The sequence below is a fragment of the Balaenoptera acutorostrata genome, chromosome 21 (assembly GCF_949987535.1).
Source record: "Balaenoptera acutorostrata chromosome 21, mBalAcu1.1, whole genome shotgun sequence".
NCBI lineage: Eukaryota > Metazoa > Chordata > Mammalia > Artiodactyla > Balaenopteridae > Balaenoptera > Balaenoptera acutorostrata.
The window spans coordinates 13,457,703-13,470,162 of NC_080084.1; the positions used below are offsets into that span (position 1 = coordinate 13,457,703).

Genomic DNA, 12,460 nt, shown 5'->3' on the forward strand with positions numbered 1-12,460 from the left:
TTTTCAGAGAGAACAGCCACTGGGGTACATTTATGTCCTTTTGGGCCTGGCAGGCTGGGAGCAGAGTACAGACAAAGGCACTGGGGCATATGGGCCTGGAGTTCGGGCTCTCTGGGTGGTAACTGAATGGGTATGCCAGGGTGTGTAGGGACTGGACTGATCCCCCCAGAACTGAGAGAAGGGCCCTTGGGGTGTGGAAGCAACGCAAGTGTTGGACATGGCACAGGTGCGGGACAGGGGTCATGCAGTGGGTGTGAGATCGGGTGCGCTGGCCTGGGGTCACCCTCCGGGCAGGGCGTGGTGAAGCTCGTTGGACCCCGGCTGTTGACGGAGAAGCCGGATGCCAAGGGCTGGGAGAACTGAAAGGCCCGTGAAGGCGTGACTGCAGACAGCCTCAGGCCTGGGACAGACGGAAAAGTCCAAGGTGAGCCCTGCGGCGAGGCGATGAGGGGGCAGGTCTGGGGCTCCCATTCAGGAATACATGGTCAGCTGCAGCCACTCCCGGCCGTCCACCTGGATCTGTCCGGTGCCACGTCTGTCAAGAGGTCTGAAGGCACAGAAATCTGACCAGACAGCTGATGAAGCTGTCCACGTCCGTGTTCCCTCCCTCATCTGAGTAGCGTGCGATGATCCTGTCGTAGAGATGCTCACTCAGGCGGAACCCTGCTGCCTCCAAGGTTCCTGGGGAGTTCACCGCCGCCTGTGGCCCCTGAACGGTCAGCGTCAAACTGTTTGCCACAGTTTGATGTTGCTCCGCAAGCACTAGAATTCCTCGAAGCCCAGCTTGCTGGTCGTGTCACTACCCATCACGGTCACTATGATGCAACAGGAGTCAATGCCCAAAACCATCAGTCTTCAGACCAGGAGGTCGGGTCGCGACTTGGTTGAGAATGTTCGTGAACTCTGTGGCACTGACCTCCACGTCATCTCTAGCCAGCTGGGCAAAGACTCTCCGGCAGTGCCGGACCTCCTCACTCTGATTGGCCTGGATGACGGCGTACCGGGTGCGAGGGGCGGGGCTCTGCGTGTAGCGCGCAGGCGCCTCACGGGCGGCGCGAGTAGCCCGGCCGGGATGCGCGTGGCCGTTCCGCCAGCCCCACGGCGCTTGGCCCTGCTGTCCTCTGTACCACCCTCCCCACCCCGGCCACCGTCTCCCCCTGACCCCAACCAGGGTCCCCCCTTCTTCCCCCCCTCCCCCTCCCGCTCCTTCAAGAACGAGTTAACCAGGACCGTGGCTGTGACTCGAGATGCCGCCTCGCTCACACGCTCGACGGTCTGCTCACCTGTGCAGCATCCCAAGCGGTGGACTTTGGGGGAAGGCTGCTTGAGAAAACGCTAAAGAAAATTAAGCAACAAACTCCAGTTATCTCCAGAAAAAAAGAAGAAAGGAAAAATTTAAAGGTAAAATTAAGCCATTAAAAAATTTGCTGCCTAAAGGTTCTTTTACGAGGCCTGTGGGTTTTCATCTTTCTGTATGCCAATAACTTAGACATAGTAAGTGTTTAATTTGCTGCTTTATGGTAGAAAACTCGTTGATTCAACAATGATTTGTTCAATAGTAACTTCTTCAACAACTTTGTGGTGAATACCAGACGTGGATACAGGGGCAGAATAGAACTGTAAACTGGGATAAAAGACGGAAGATGCCACTGCAAAAAAGCCAGGTACCAAAATTCAAGAAAAACGATAGGAATTCATTCTAAGGGATTTATTGTTCAGCGCGACCCATGAATGCCGGGCCATCCATATCATGTCCCACCCACTTATTACACAAACTGAACAGCGAGGCCCGAGGTCCTTGAAAATTCTCCTCACTTAAAAATAAATGCGTCTACATTTGTTGCACATTTAACAATGTGCAAAGAACCTCTGAGAAACGTGCTTTTGAATAGAGCTAATAATAACAAGGAGTATTAAAAAGTGTGATGTCGGTCCTTTAAAATTGTTTTAAGTCAAAGATCATCTGCTAGCATATGGATTTCAACTTTGCTACCCTAAAGAGATGGCTTCAGATTACAGTGTTTAAAATATTTAGTTTACTCTCTGAACTCCAATTTAATATTAACTTTCGCTTAGAGAAATGTCGTTTTTTTTTTTTTAGTTATTTTGTGTCCCTCATGACTTTTAAAGAGGACTCTTTTTTTTTTTTTTTTGGCTGCGTTGGGTCTTCGTTGCTGTGCGTGGGCTTTCTCTAGTTGTGGTGAGTGGGGACTACTCTTTGTTGTGGTGTGCAGGCTTCTCATTGCGGTGGCTTCTCTTGTTGTGGAGCACCGGCTCTAGGCGCACGGGCTCAGTAGTTGTGGCACGTGGGCTCAGTAGTTGTGGCTCACGGGCTCTAGAGCGCCGGCTCAGTAGTTGTGGCTCATGGGCTTAGTTGCTCAGCGGCATGTGGGATCTTCTGGGAGCAGGGCTCGAACCCGTGTCCCCTGCCTTGGCAGGCGGATTCTTAACCACTGCGCCACCAGGGAAGCCCGAGAAATGTCTTTTGAAATCTAACCTGAGCTAAAGGAAAACTTATGCTGACAATTCCTTTTGCCGGAGAACCATTCTTTGCCACTCTCAGTATTCCCCGTCTTGATCCTTCTGGTGTCTATTTCTGTTTTGTTTCTGAGCTCAGAGAGGGTCAGAGTATGATCCGTTCTTCCTCTAAAACCCCAGCATCACCTAGAATTGCAGACCAGGCAGGCATACAGCAGACCTGCCCACACATGCCATCAGTGTCAGGCTGGCTCAGACCAGAGAGATCCTTCTTGATTCTTCATGAAAGAGTGTGTAAAGACTAGGCTTGTACCCTGGTTCATTACAGAGTCACCTTGGCTTACACAACTAAAAGAAGAGGTTCCCTGATGGCTCATGAAACCCGGAAGAAGCCTGACCTTAAAAATGCTAAACATATGGATTACAACTGAACACCATATTGTCCCAATATTCAGAAAAGTGATGAAAGATTTTCAGTTTTAATCCCAGTGTTGGTCTCCTGAAGACACATAGAGTTTCAAATAGTGCAGGCCTTACCCCTGAATTTTTTTACATGAACTTTTAGCCAAACAGCTGGTAAACAGGTTGCCTTGAATTCATTCAAATATCTCATTATCTTTTCAAAGTTTCCCTTTGAACGTTCATTTCTCTGCTAGTCTAACTTCTTATCACTAATTTCTTCAATGGGTATAAGGATCATACTCCTTGCTCCTACAATATTATGCAAATCTATAACACTCCTAAAATGAAAACCATAGTGCTAGACTTGCTGTCATAATAAAGATTTTTGAATTGTCATAAAAAGACTAATTTAGTCTCTCTCTAATTTAAAACAAGACACTAATATATTTTAAGGATTCTAGAAAAGAGGCATTGCTATTTTCACTCATTGTCCCTGACCAGTCTTCTTTGAGTTTTAAGTCTTGCGTCTGTTTTCTCCATGTTTTCTTAACCAAAGTATATCCTATTAAAACTGGGAAGCAACCATCCTAGGTTAAGATTTCGATATATGTTTCTCTCTTTTCCTTGCCAATGTATTTCTCTGATTGTCCCTTATTTCCCATAACATTTAATACCCATATAATGCAAAAAGCTCACCATGTTACCTAATGGATTTGTACATGTACATATGGTACCTATCTTGAAACGGTTTTTAATTTTATATAGCTGTGCAGTCAGCTGCTGGTTTCTACTGCTTCTGGAAACCTTGCCAGGCCATCTGCAGACCTCTAATACTTCTGACCAGAGGGTAAATGGCAGGAATTAAATGTTACGACCGTATTCTACAAAATTTTATGATTCCAATGCCCTAACTCAGAAGCAGTACTAACTGGCCTTCAGAAAGAGACAGAGGTTAGCAAGACCTCTACTTCAACTACAATAATGCTTCTCTGAGTCAGCAAATATTATTGACACTTGAGTAGCAGAACTCAGACCCTACACAAATATCAATCATCAGCTGGTCAGAATAATAGGACTGGGTATGTGGACAACAGCAGAAAGATTGTCTAGATGCTGGGCACACCTTCTTGGAATCAGGAGGAATTATTGTGACTGGCTTTGGGAACACAACAAATTATGGGATCAGGCTAACTAATTGCAGCTTTAAGGTATCCCCACCAGCAGCAAATACTCACTAGACCAGGGGTCCTCAACCCCCGGGCCATGGACCAGTCCTGGTGCGCGGCCTGTTAGGAAGCGGGCCGCACAGCAGGGGGCGAGCGAGCGAAGCTTCATCTGCTGCTCCCCGTGGCTCCCCATCGCTCGCATTGCCACCTGAACCATCTCCCCGCCCCCTCCCACCCCGCGTCCGTGGAAAAACTGTCTTCCATGAAACCGGCCCCTGGTGCCAAAAAGGTTGGGGACCTCTGCACTAGACTGAAGGAAACAAGCTAGTGTAGCTGACCTTCTGTGTAGCAGGTGACCTGAAGGTGAGGGTGTGCAGGACACCTGTGAGACCTTGTAGACCAGTGTTTTTTTTTTTTTTTTTTTAAATCAGGTGATTTTCTTTCTTTTTTTTTAACATTTGATTTACTTTTTATTTATTTTTTGGCTGCGCGGTGTGTTAGTTGCAGCGCGCGGGCTTCTCTCTAGTTGTGGCGTGCGGGCTCCAGGGCGCGTGGGCTCTGTAGTTTGCGGCAGGTGGCAGGCTCTCTAATTGAGGCGCTAGAAATCAGTAGTTGCAGCACGCCGCCTTACTTGCCCCACGACATGTGGGATCTTAGTTCCCCGACCAGGGATTGAACCCGAGTCCCCTGCATTGGAAGGCGGATTCTTGACCACTGGACTGCCAGGGAAGTCCCTGCAGACGCGTGTTGATGCAGCTGATCTGAAAATGGTTGTCCCCTTCCTCCTCAATAATCCACTCCAAAGTGACATGATTTATATATAATCACAGATTCATAGTTAACTTCTACAATTCTTTATTCCTGTCCTCTAACCATTTAGTTATCACATATAACGATTACATCACGTGCTTCCTTGTATAGCGCCCCCCATAAAGGGATGTTTTTGGGGAAAGGACGCACATACACCATGCACACGTGCTGTTGTGTTTGTTGTTTCAGGGGGAGTCTAAAGTTGTTGCGTTAGTCAAAAGGGAACTCCACACTTTTATTTTGTGGGTGGAGTGGGTAGCGAGTGAAATGTGGAGGTATGCATGACAGGAAGGGAAGAAAAATTGACAGCGAATGGGTTCCTCATTCTATGAGACTGCGAGGGAACTGGTGGTGTTTGGAAAGTTCAAGTTCAAATTCCAGAGATTGGTGGTTATATGTAGAGATGTAGGTATATGGAGAGACATAGTATTGGGCTAGCCTTCCTTTTTGTTTGAAAATCAACTTTATTGAGATATCATTTACGTACAATGTAATGCATCCATTTAAAATGCACAACTCAGTGTGTACACGTGTGGAACTACTGCCACAATCAAGATGGAGAATATTTCTATCGTTCTCCAAAATTTCTTCTTGCTTCTTTTTTGTCCCTCCCTTCTTCTACTTTAGCCCCAATCAAAACAGAGCTGCTTTTTTGTCACAGCTTTTTTGAATTTTCTAGACTTATATAAATGGAATCATACTCTTATGTCTGGCATTGTACACGCAACATAATGATGTTGACATTTATTCATTTTGTTGAGTATTTAGCAGTTTGTTTCTTTTTATTGTTGAATAATATTCCACCATGTGCATGTATCACTTTCTGTTTATCCATAACCTGCCTGTGAACATCTGGATTGGTTTCGATTTTTGATTGTTGTGCATAAAGCTGCTATGGATGATTTCCAGTTTAGGGTTATTGTGTGCAAAACTGTTATAAATACTCGTGTACAAGTCTTTGTGTGGACATATGTTTTCATTTCTTTTGTGTATATACTTGGGAGTGGAACTTTTGGGTCATATGTTTCACTTTTTCAGAAATTACCAAAAAGTTTTTTCTGAGTGATTGAGCCATGTAATATTCCAGAAGGGGTGTATGAGAATTCCAGTCGCTCAGCATCCTCACCTCCATTTGGTTTTGTCCGTCATTTTAATTATAGCCATTCTAATGGGTGCATGGTGGAACCTCACAGTAGTTTTATATTTCCATTTCCCTGGTGACTAGTGTCATTTACATCTTTTCATGCAACTTGTATACTGTCACTAGTGAAGTGTCTGTTCAATTCTTTCACTCATTTTTAAATTGGATTGTTTGTCTTTTTATTATTGCATTGTAAGCGTTGTTTAAATAGTCTGGATACAAGTCCTTTGTTGAATATATGCTTTGCAAACATTTTTTACATTCTCTTGGTTGTCTTTTCATTTTCTTGACAATGTCTTTTAAAGACCCCAATTTTTAAAAATTAATTAATTAATAATTAATTTATTTTTGGCTGCGTTAGGTCTTCATTGCTTCATCCCAGCTTTCTTTAGTTGCATCAAGTGGGGGCTACTCTTCATTGCGTTGAGCGGGCTTCTCATTGCGGTGGGTTCTCTTGTGGAGCACAGGCTCTAGGTGCAAGGGCTTCAGTAGTTGTGGCACTTGGGCTCAGTAGTTGTGGCGCACAGGCTTAGTTGCTCCACAGCACGTGGGATCTTCCCGGACCAGGGCTTGAACCCGTGTCCCCTGCATTGGCAGGCGGATTCTTAACCACTGCACCACCAAGGAAGCCCTAAAGACCCCAATTTTTATTTTGATAAAGTCTAACTTACCGGCATTTTCTTTTATAGCTCGTGGTTTTTCTCTCCTATTTAAGAAATCTTCATAAAACCCAAGGTCACTAAAATTTCTCCATTGTTTTCTTCTAGAAATTTTATAGTACTAGGCTTCACATTTAGGTCTATGATCATTTCAAGTTAATTTTTGTGTATAGTTTGAGTTGACACTTTTTTTTTGCATATGGATATCCAATCATTCCAGCACCATTAGAAATACATGTGTGGATCTCTTTCTGGACTCTATTCTGTTTCATTGTTCCTTATGTCTAGCTTTCTGTCAATACTGCACTATCTCGATTTTTGTAGATAGCGTAAGTTCTTCTTACACTATCAAGGTCCATCTTGTTCTTCTTTTTCAAAATTGTTTTGGCTGTTCTAGAGCTGTCACATTTCCAAATAAAATTTAGAATGAGCTTGTCAATTTCAGTGAGAACACTGGCTGGAATTTTGACTGGGGTTACTTTGAATCCATCAATCAATTTGAGTAGAATTGAAATCTTAACAATTGAATCTTTCAATGAACCTATGAATTTTAATGTACTATGAATCAGAACCTTCCAATAAATCTATGAACATGGATTATTTCTCCATGTATGTGATTCTTCCTTAATTTCTTTGAGCAATGTTCTATAATTTTCAGTGACGAGTTCTCACGTATCTTTTGTTAAATATATTCCTAAGTATTGTTTGTTTTTAGGTACTCTTGCAAATAGAATTTTTATTGTTTAATTTTCTAATTGTTTACTGCTAGCGTACAGAATACAACTAATTTTTGGATGCTTAACTTTGTATTCTCTCACCTTGCTAAATTTACATATTAATTCTAGTAGCCGTCATGTAGATTTCCTTGAGGTTTTCAGCACAAATACTCATGCTGTCTGTAAATAGAGTCCAACTTTCTTCTTCTTTTCTGCCTTTATTTGCTTTTGATATTTATTTTGGTTTTTTTTTTTTTTTCTTACTCTCATTTTATTGTTTTGCACTCAATTTTTGCGCTCGTTGCTCACTGGGGATAACCCACCGCTATGTTAAAATCCCTGATCTGGGGAAATTTAGCAGAGATCTCAAACTAAGGCAGGAATAGGGCCAGGAAAATAGCTGATGGATTAAAGAAGAAACCAAAAAAAGACACTGTGAAGAAATATAGTTAGCTAGAGGCAAGCCTGCAGTTTTAGCCTTGCTCTGCTGCTGCTATTGCTGATGGGGTTGGTCACATCGAGGTCCTTTTGAGCTGGTTGGAAAGAAGGAGAAAATGTATGAGAGCTGTGAGTGGACGGGTCTTAGCTGTGGCTGGAAAACTCTGTGGACGTTAGAACTCCTAGGATTTTCAAGTGAGGAGGCCAGTATCAGTCCTAGGCCAACATGCCAATCAGATCCCAGTTCCCCCTCCCCTGCACATCCACTCAAGCTGGAGAAGCAGTCTCAGCCTCTCTGCCTCAGTTTCTGGACCTTTCTTTCTTCTCCAACAGTATCATCCTCACTTCCCAGAGACCTTTCCTTCTTCCCCTAGCAAAAGCTCTCAGGAAAGACCTGAGCCCCTTTCTGTGATTAAATTCTGCCCCATCCCCACACCTCACCCACTGTTATGTTTTAACAAGGTGTATCCAAAGATGTTTTAAGTCCTGAACAATGACAACACAAACACAACAGCAAAACATATAAAGGAAGAAAATAGCATTTATTGAACATCTATGAACCCTATGATGCCCCACGGTTATTATTTAATCATAGTAAGATCTAAAATAGGATTTGTGTCCTCAATATAGATTAAAGGACTGGGGTTTAAGAGGTTCAGCCTTTTGTTCAAGGTCATATAAAAATTGGAGAATAAATTTGAACCTCAATCTGAGGTTAAGTATAGGCCTTTTCCACTGCACTCTTCTGACCCTTCCATATTACTGAACACTTTTTGTGTAATATATTTGCTGACTTATCACTGACTCTACTATACTAGATTGTACATTTCTTGTCTGCAGGAGTGCACTCACCATTATACACCCAACCTCCAGCACAGGACACGGCAAATAGTAGTTATTCAGTGCCAGCTTGTTGAATTGATTTAAATACCAAGAGAACCATGTGTCTATTTGCTTTATTTATTCATTCATTAAACAAATACTTTTTTGTGGTTAGACACATAGATCTAGAGTGGAAGTCACATAACCAAATAAGCAATTAATTCTACACAGTGTTACAAGCAATGATACAGGGATGAATAAAATATTGAGGAAACACAGAAAAGAGATACCCAGAATGGCCTTGGGATGTCAGCAAAGGCTCCCTGAAGGAGGAGGGATATTTTGACGTTTGATGTCAAGAATGATGCGATGTGAAAGAGGGAAGATATTCCAGACAGAGAAGGCAGTCATGTGCAAGGTTAGGAGTGAGAGAGAGTGTGACACATTCAAGAAAATGTAAATAGCTCAGTGTGGTTGGGACATAGAAGGTGAGACATGGAATGATGAGAGATGAGGGCAGACAATGAAGTAGGTGTCAACTATGAGAAGATAGATTATCATGTTCTGTTAAGGCTTTATCCCAAGGGAGCCACCAAAGGAATATAATCTGCAGATGGCAGAATCTGATTTCTTATTTAGAAAGACCATCCTGGCTGACTTCTTTGTGGAAAATGATGGGGGGGTGGGGGTGGGGAGGACACCATTTGGTAAAGAATCGCTGAGTTCTAGGTGGAAGATGATTGTGGTCGAAACAAAGATAAAGAGTATGGGACTGGGGAAAGTGGGTAGATTTGAGAGATAATAAAAGTGAAATGCATAGGATTTGGAGACTGATTAATTTTGGGAGTAATGGAGAAAGGATTGATGAGGATGTCTTAGGTTTGGGGTTTGAGAAAATGGTGGACAGCCAGGCCATTTATGAGCTCTTGAACCCAGGTGAAGTATTCGTCTGAAGAAGAATACCTCCAATAAATACCATCCCAAATGGTGTACCAGAACCTTAAAATCATCATAATTGTTTCACTAAATTATTAGCCTCCCCATCCCCAGCTAACTCGCCACATCTCTCTGTAACACCATCATTTTCCGAGTCAATTAGGCTGCAAACCTCTTGTGCACCGTTGGCTCCTTCTCTCCTCAGCAATCCCTACGCTTTCAGTTAGTCGCCGAGGCCTGTTCGTCATCCTCACCAATGGCTCTTGAGTCTGCCCTGTCCTTCCCTTCCCACTGCCATAACTGCAGTCTGAGCCCTTATCACGTCATGCCGGAACTATCTCTTAGCTTGAGTAGTTTCCTAACCCGTCTTCATACCTCCAGTTGCTCCCCAGTGCAGTCCATCTGGGACCCCATGGCCGGAATGATTTTCTTTGTACACTGCTTCCATCACCTCTCCCAGCTCAGACATGTTTAGCACACTGTTCTCTGGACAGATGACTTCCTCCCCATCTGCCCGGTGTGTCTTATGCATTTCCAGCTCGCAGAGCTTCGCTTGGAATGTGGCTTTCTCCTAACATCTTCCTCTACCTCGCTAAACAGTCTTCCTTCTGTTGGGCTCAGCTCCAGTCCCAGCCTTCATGCGTCTTCTGGGACCATCCACACCATCTCTCTGGCCTCGGAAAGCCTCTGGCACGATATCAATTTTGTTCACTTTCTGTGTTCTTCTCTGTATAAGTCTTGTCTCCCTATCTGAGCAGTCGGCCTCCCAATGCTGAGTCAGTGGACCTCTCCTCCAGCACAGGCAGTGGAGAGACAACCAGATTCTGATCAGCTCACAATTGCTGTTCTTTCTTTTTTTTTTTTAATTTATTTTAATTAATTAATTTATTTATTTATTTATGGCTGTGTTGGGTGTTCGTTGTGGTGTGGAGGCTTCTTACTGTGGTGGCTTCTCTTGTTGCAGAGCACGGGCTCTAGGTGCAGGCTTCAGTAGTTGTGGCTCATGGGCTCTAGAGCGCAAGCTCAGTAGTTGTGGCGCACAGGCTCAGTTGCTCTGCGGCATGTGGGAACTTCCCAGACCAGGGCTCGAACCCATGTCCCCTGCATTGGCAGGTGGATTCTTAACCACTGCGCCACCAGGGAAGTCCCAATTGCTGTTATTTCTTGCTGCCACTTGACTTTGCCATTGAAGACGGGTTATGCCAGTTTGTCCACGATTGCTGGCATATCCATGCCGGTTTAGGTCCCAGCAGTGACTTGTGTTAGGTGCCAAGATCATGCTGTTTCTGATTTACATTCCCACACCCAGCCGTTGTTCTTCAAGCACGTTGCTGGCTCTGAGTGGCTAGATCTGGAATATCTTCCACATTTTAACCAGTGATGGTGCAGAAATCAGCTCTCCTATTGGAACCTCCGAGAAGCCCTAGTTTTCAGCCTTTGTCGCTAGCGCAGGTACCTCCTATCCTCTTGGTTAGCCCACCCCTTTGGGAGGCATTCAGTCCTTTTGGAAATTAGTTATGTTTCTTCTCTGGAAACCACATTTCCATACCCCAACTTAACTCCTATATATATATCTGGCCACAGGAAGCTTCCTTACTGTCCTCCCCTCTTCCCAGCAAGGAACACCTATTCCCCCCACATTTACACAGCTGATAGAGTGAGCGTATGTGTTGGGGGACGGACGGTGCATCGCACAAGCGACCCTATGCAGAGCAGAAGTGATTCAGTCCAAGGTAACGTATAGTTGCAACCTTATGCGTAGGAGAGTCTTCTTTCATCTCTAGGTGCCTGTGCCCAGAGTTACTTTCTGTCTCCCTTCCCTTCATCCCCAAATTCATTGTGCGGCCTCCTCAGCCCCTCTCTCTGGCTGACGAGGCTGCCTTGAGCTCGGCCGAAAGGAGAGTGGCCCCAGCAGACCGCAGGCTGGGAAGGGAAAGGCGGCCCCTGCTGGTTTCCAGTCCCTCCCGCTTCGCTGCGGTTGTAGCAATGGCTCCACCGTCTGCCGCGGAAGGACCTGCGGCCTCTCCCACGGCCCTGGCGCTTCAGGCTGCGGGAGCGCCCTCCCTCCCTGTGTTCCTTCCGACTCCAGGGTGGTGACAGGTTTCTGCTGTTTGCTCCTCCCAGCATGTCAGCATCCCTCGTGCTTCCCTTCACCCTGCCTCTTCCTTCAACTTCCTGTGCTAAACTCTTGTTAACGTGCCATCTGTCTGCCTCATGGATACTAATTGATACAGTGCTGTCTCGAGGAGCACCCAGACTAATCTTTGCCTTTACAGGGGTGCATCTGGGGTGCATTGATCGCTCCCGTGGCACCAAGCGTGGGGACGGGCCACTAGAAAATCACGTGTTATCCTAGATGAAGAAAGATTGTTCATAAGCTACACTCAGTTCTTTGTGTGAATCCAGGGTTCCTGTTGACAAACCAGACTGCAAGACGTGACCCCTGTTAGCACGGGGTTCTTATTGATTATTGCCCAGTGGGCTTGACCCTACACCCCCTGGGGTTCCCAACTGATAGTGAAAGATCAAGATGACATAATCTTATTTATTGACGGGTGCCCAATGAATAGACTCAACGGCCTGTCTCAAACCCAGTGGAATATCTCTGCCATCTTCCAGCTCTAAATTCTAAATTCTGGGACTGATACCATTCTTTATGAAGCCAGCATGTTTGTCACTGTCCTAGAGGATGACTGTGGCAGGAGTTATTCCAAGAGGGCTGATGCTTCAACACCACTACCTTCAGGGTAATTTGGAGATGACTTGTTCACAGTGCTCTTTCTGTTTAACAAGGGCAATGTTCATTCTCAGAAGTGGAAGAGCCACTAATCGTCTGCTATCATCAAAGAGAAACTCTTACCAGATGCCTTAGCAGAGTTTGCTGCTTTGCTG

General features: G+C 44.9%; 1 pseudogene; it reads right to left on the minus strand.

Moving 5' to 3' along the window:
* Positions 1-471: 471 nt before the first annotated feature.
* Positions 472-9,982, minus strand: LOC103019440 (calpain small subunit 1-like; annotated as a pseudogene).
* Between the last annotated feature and the right edge of the window lie 2,478 nt (positions 9,983-12,460).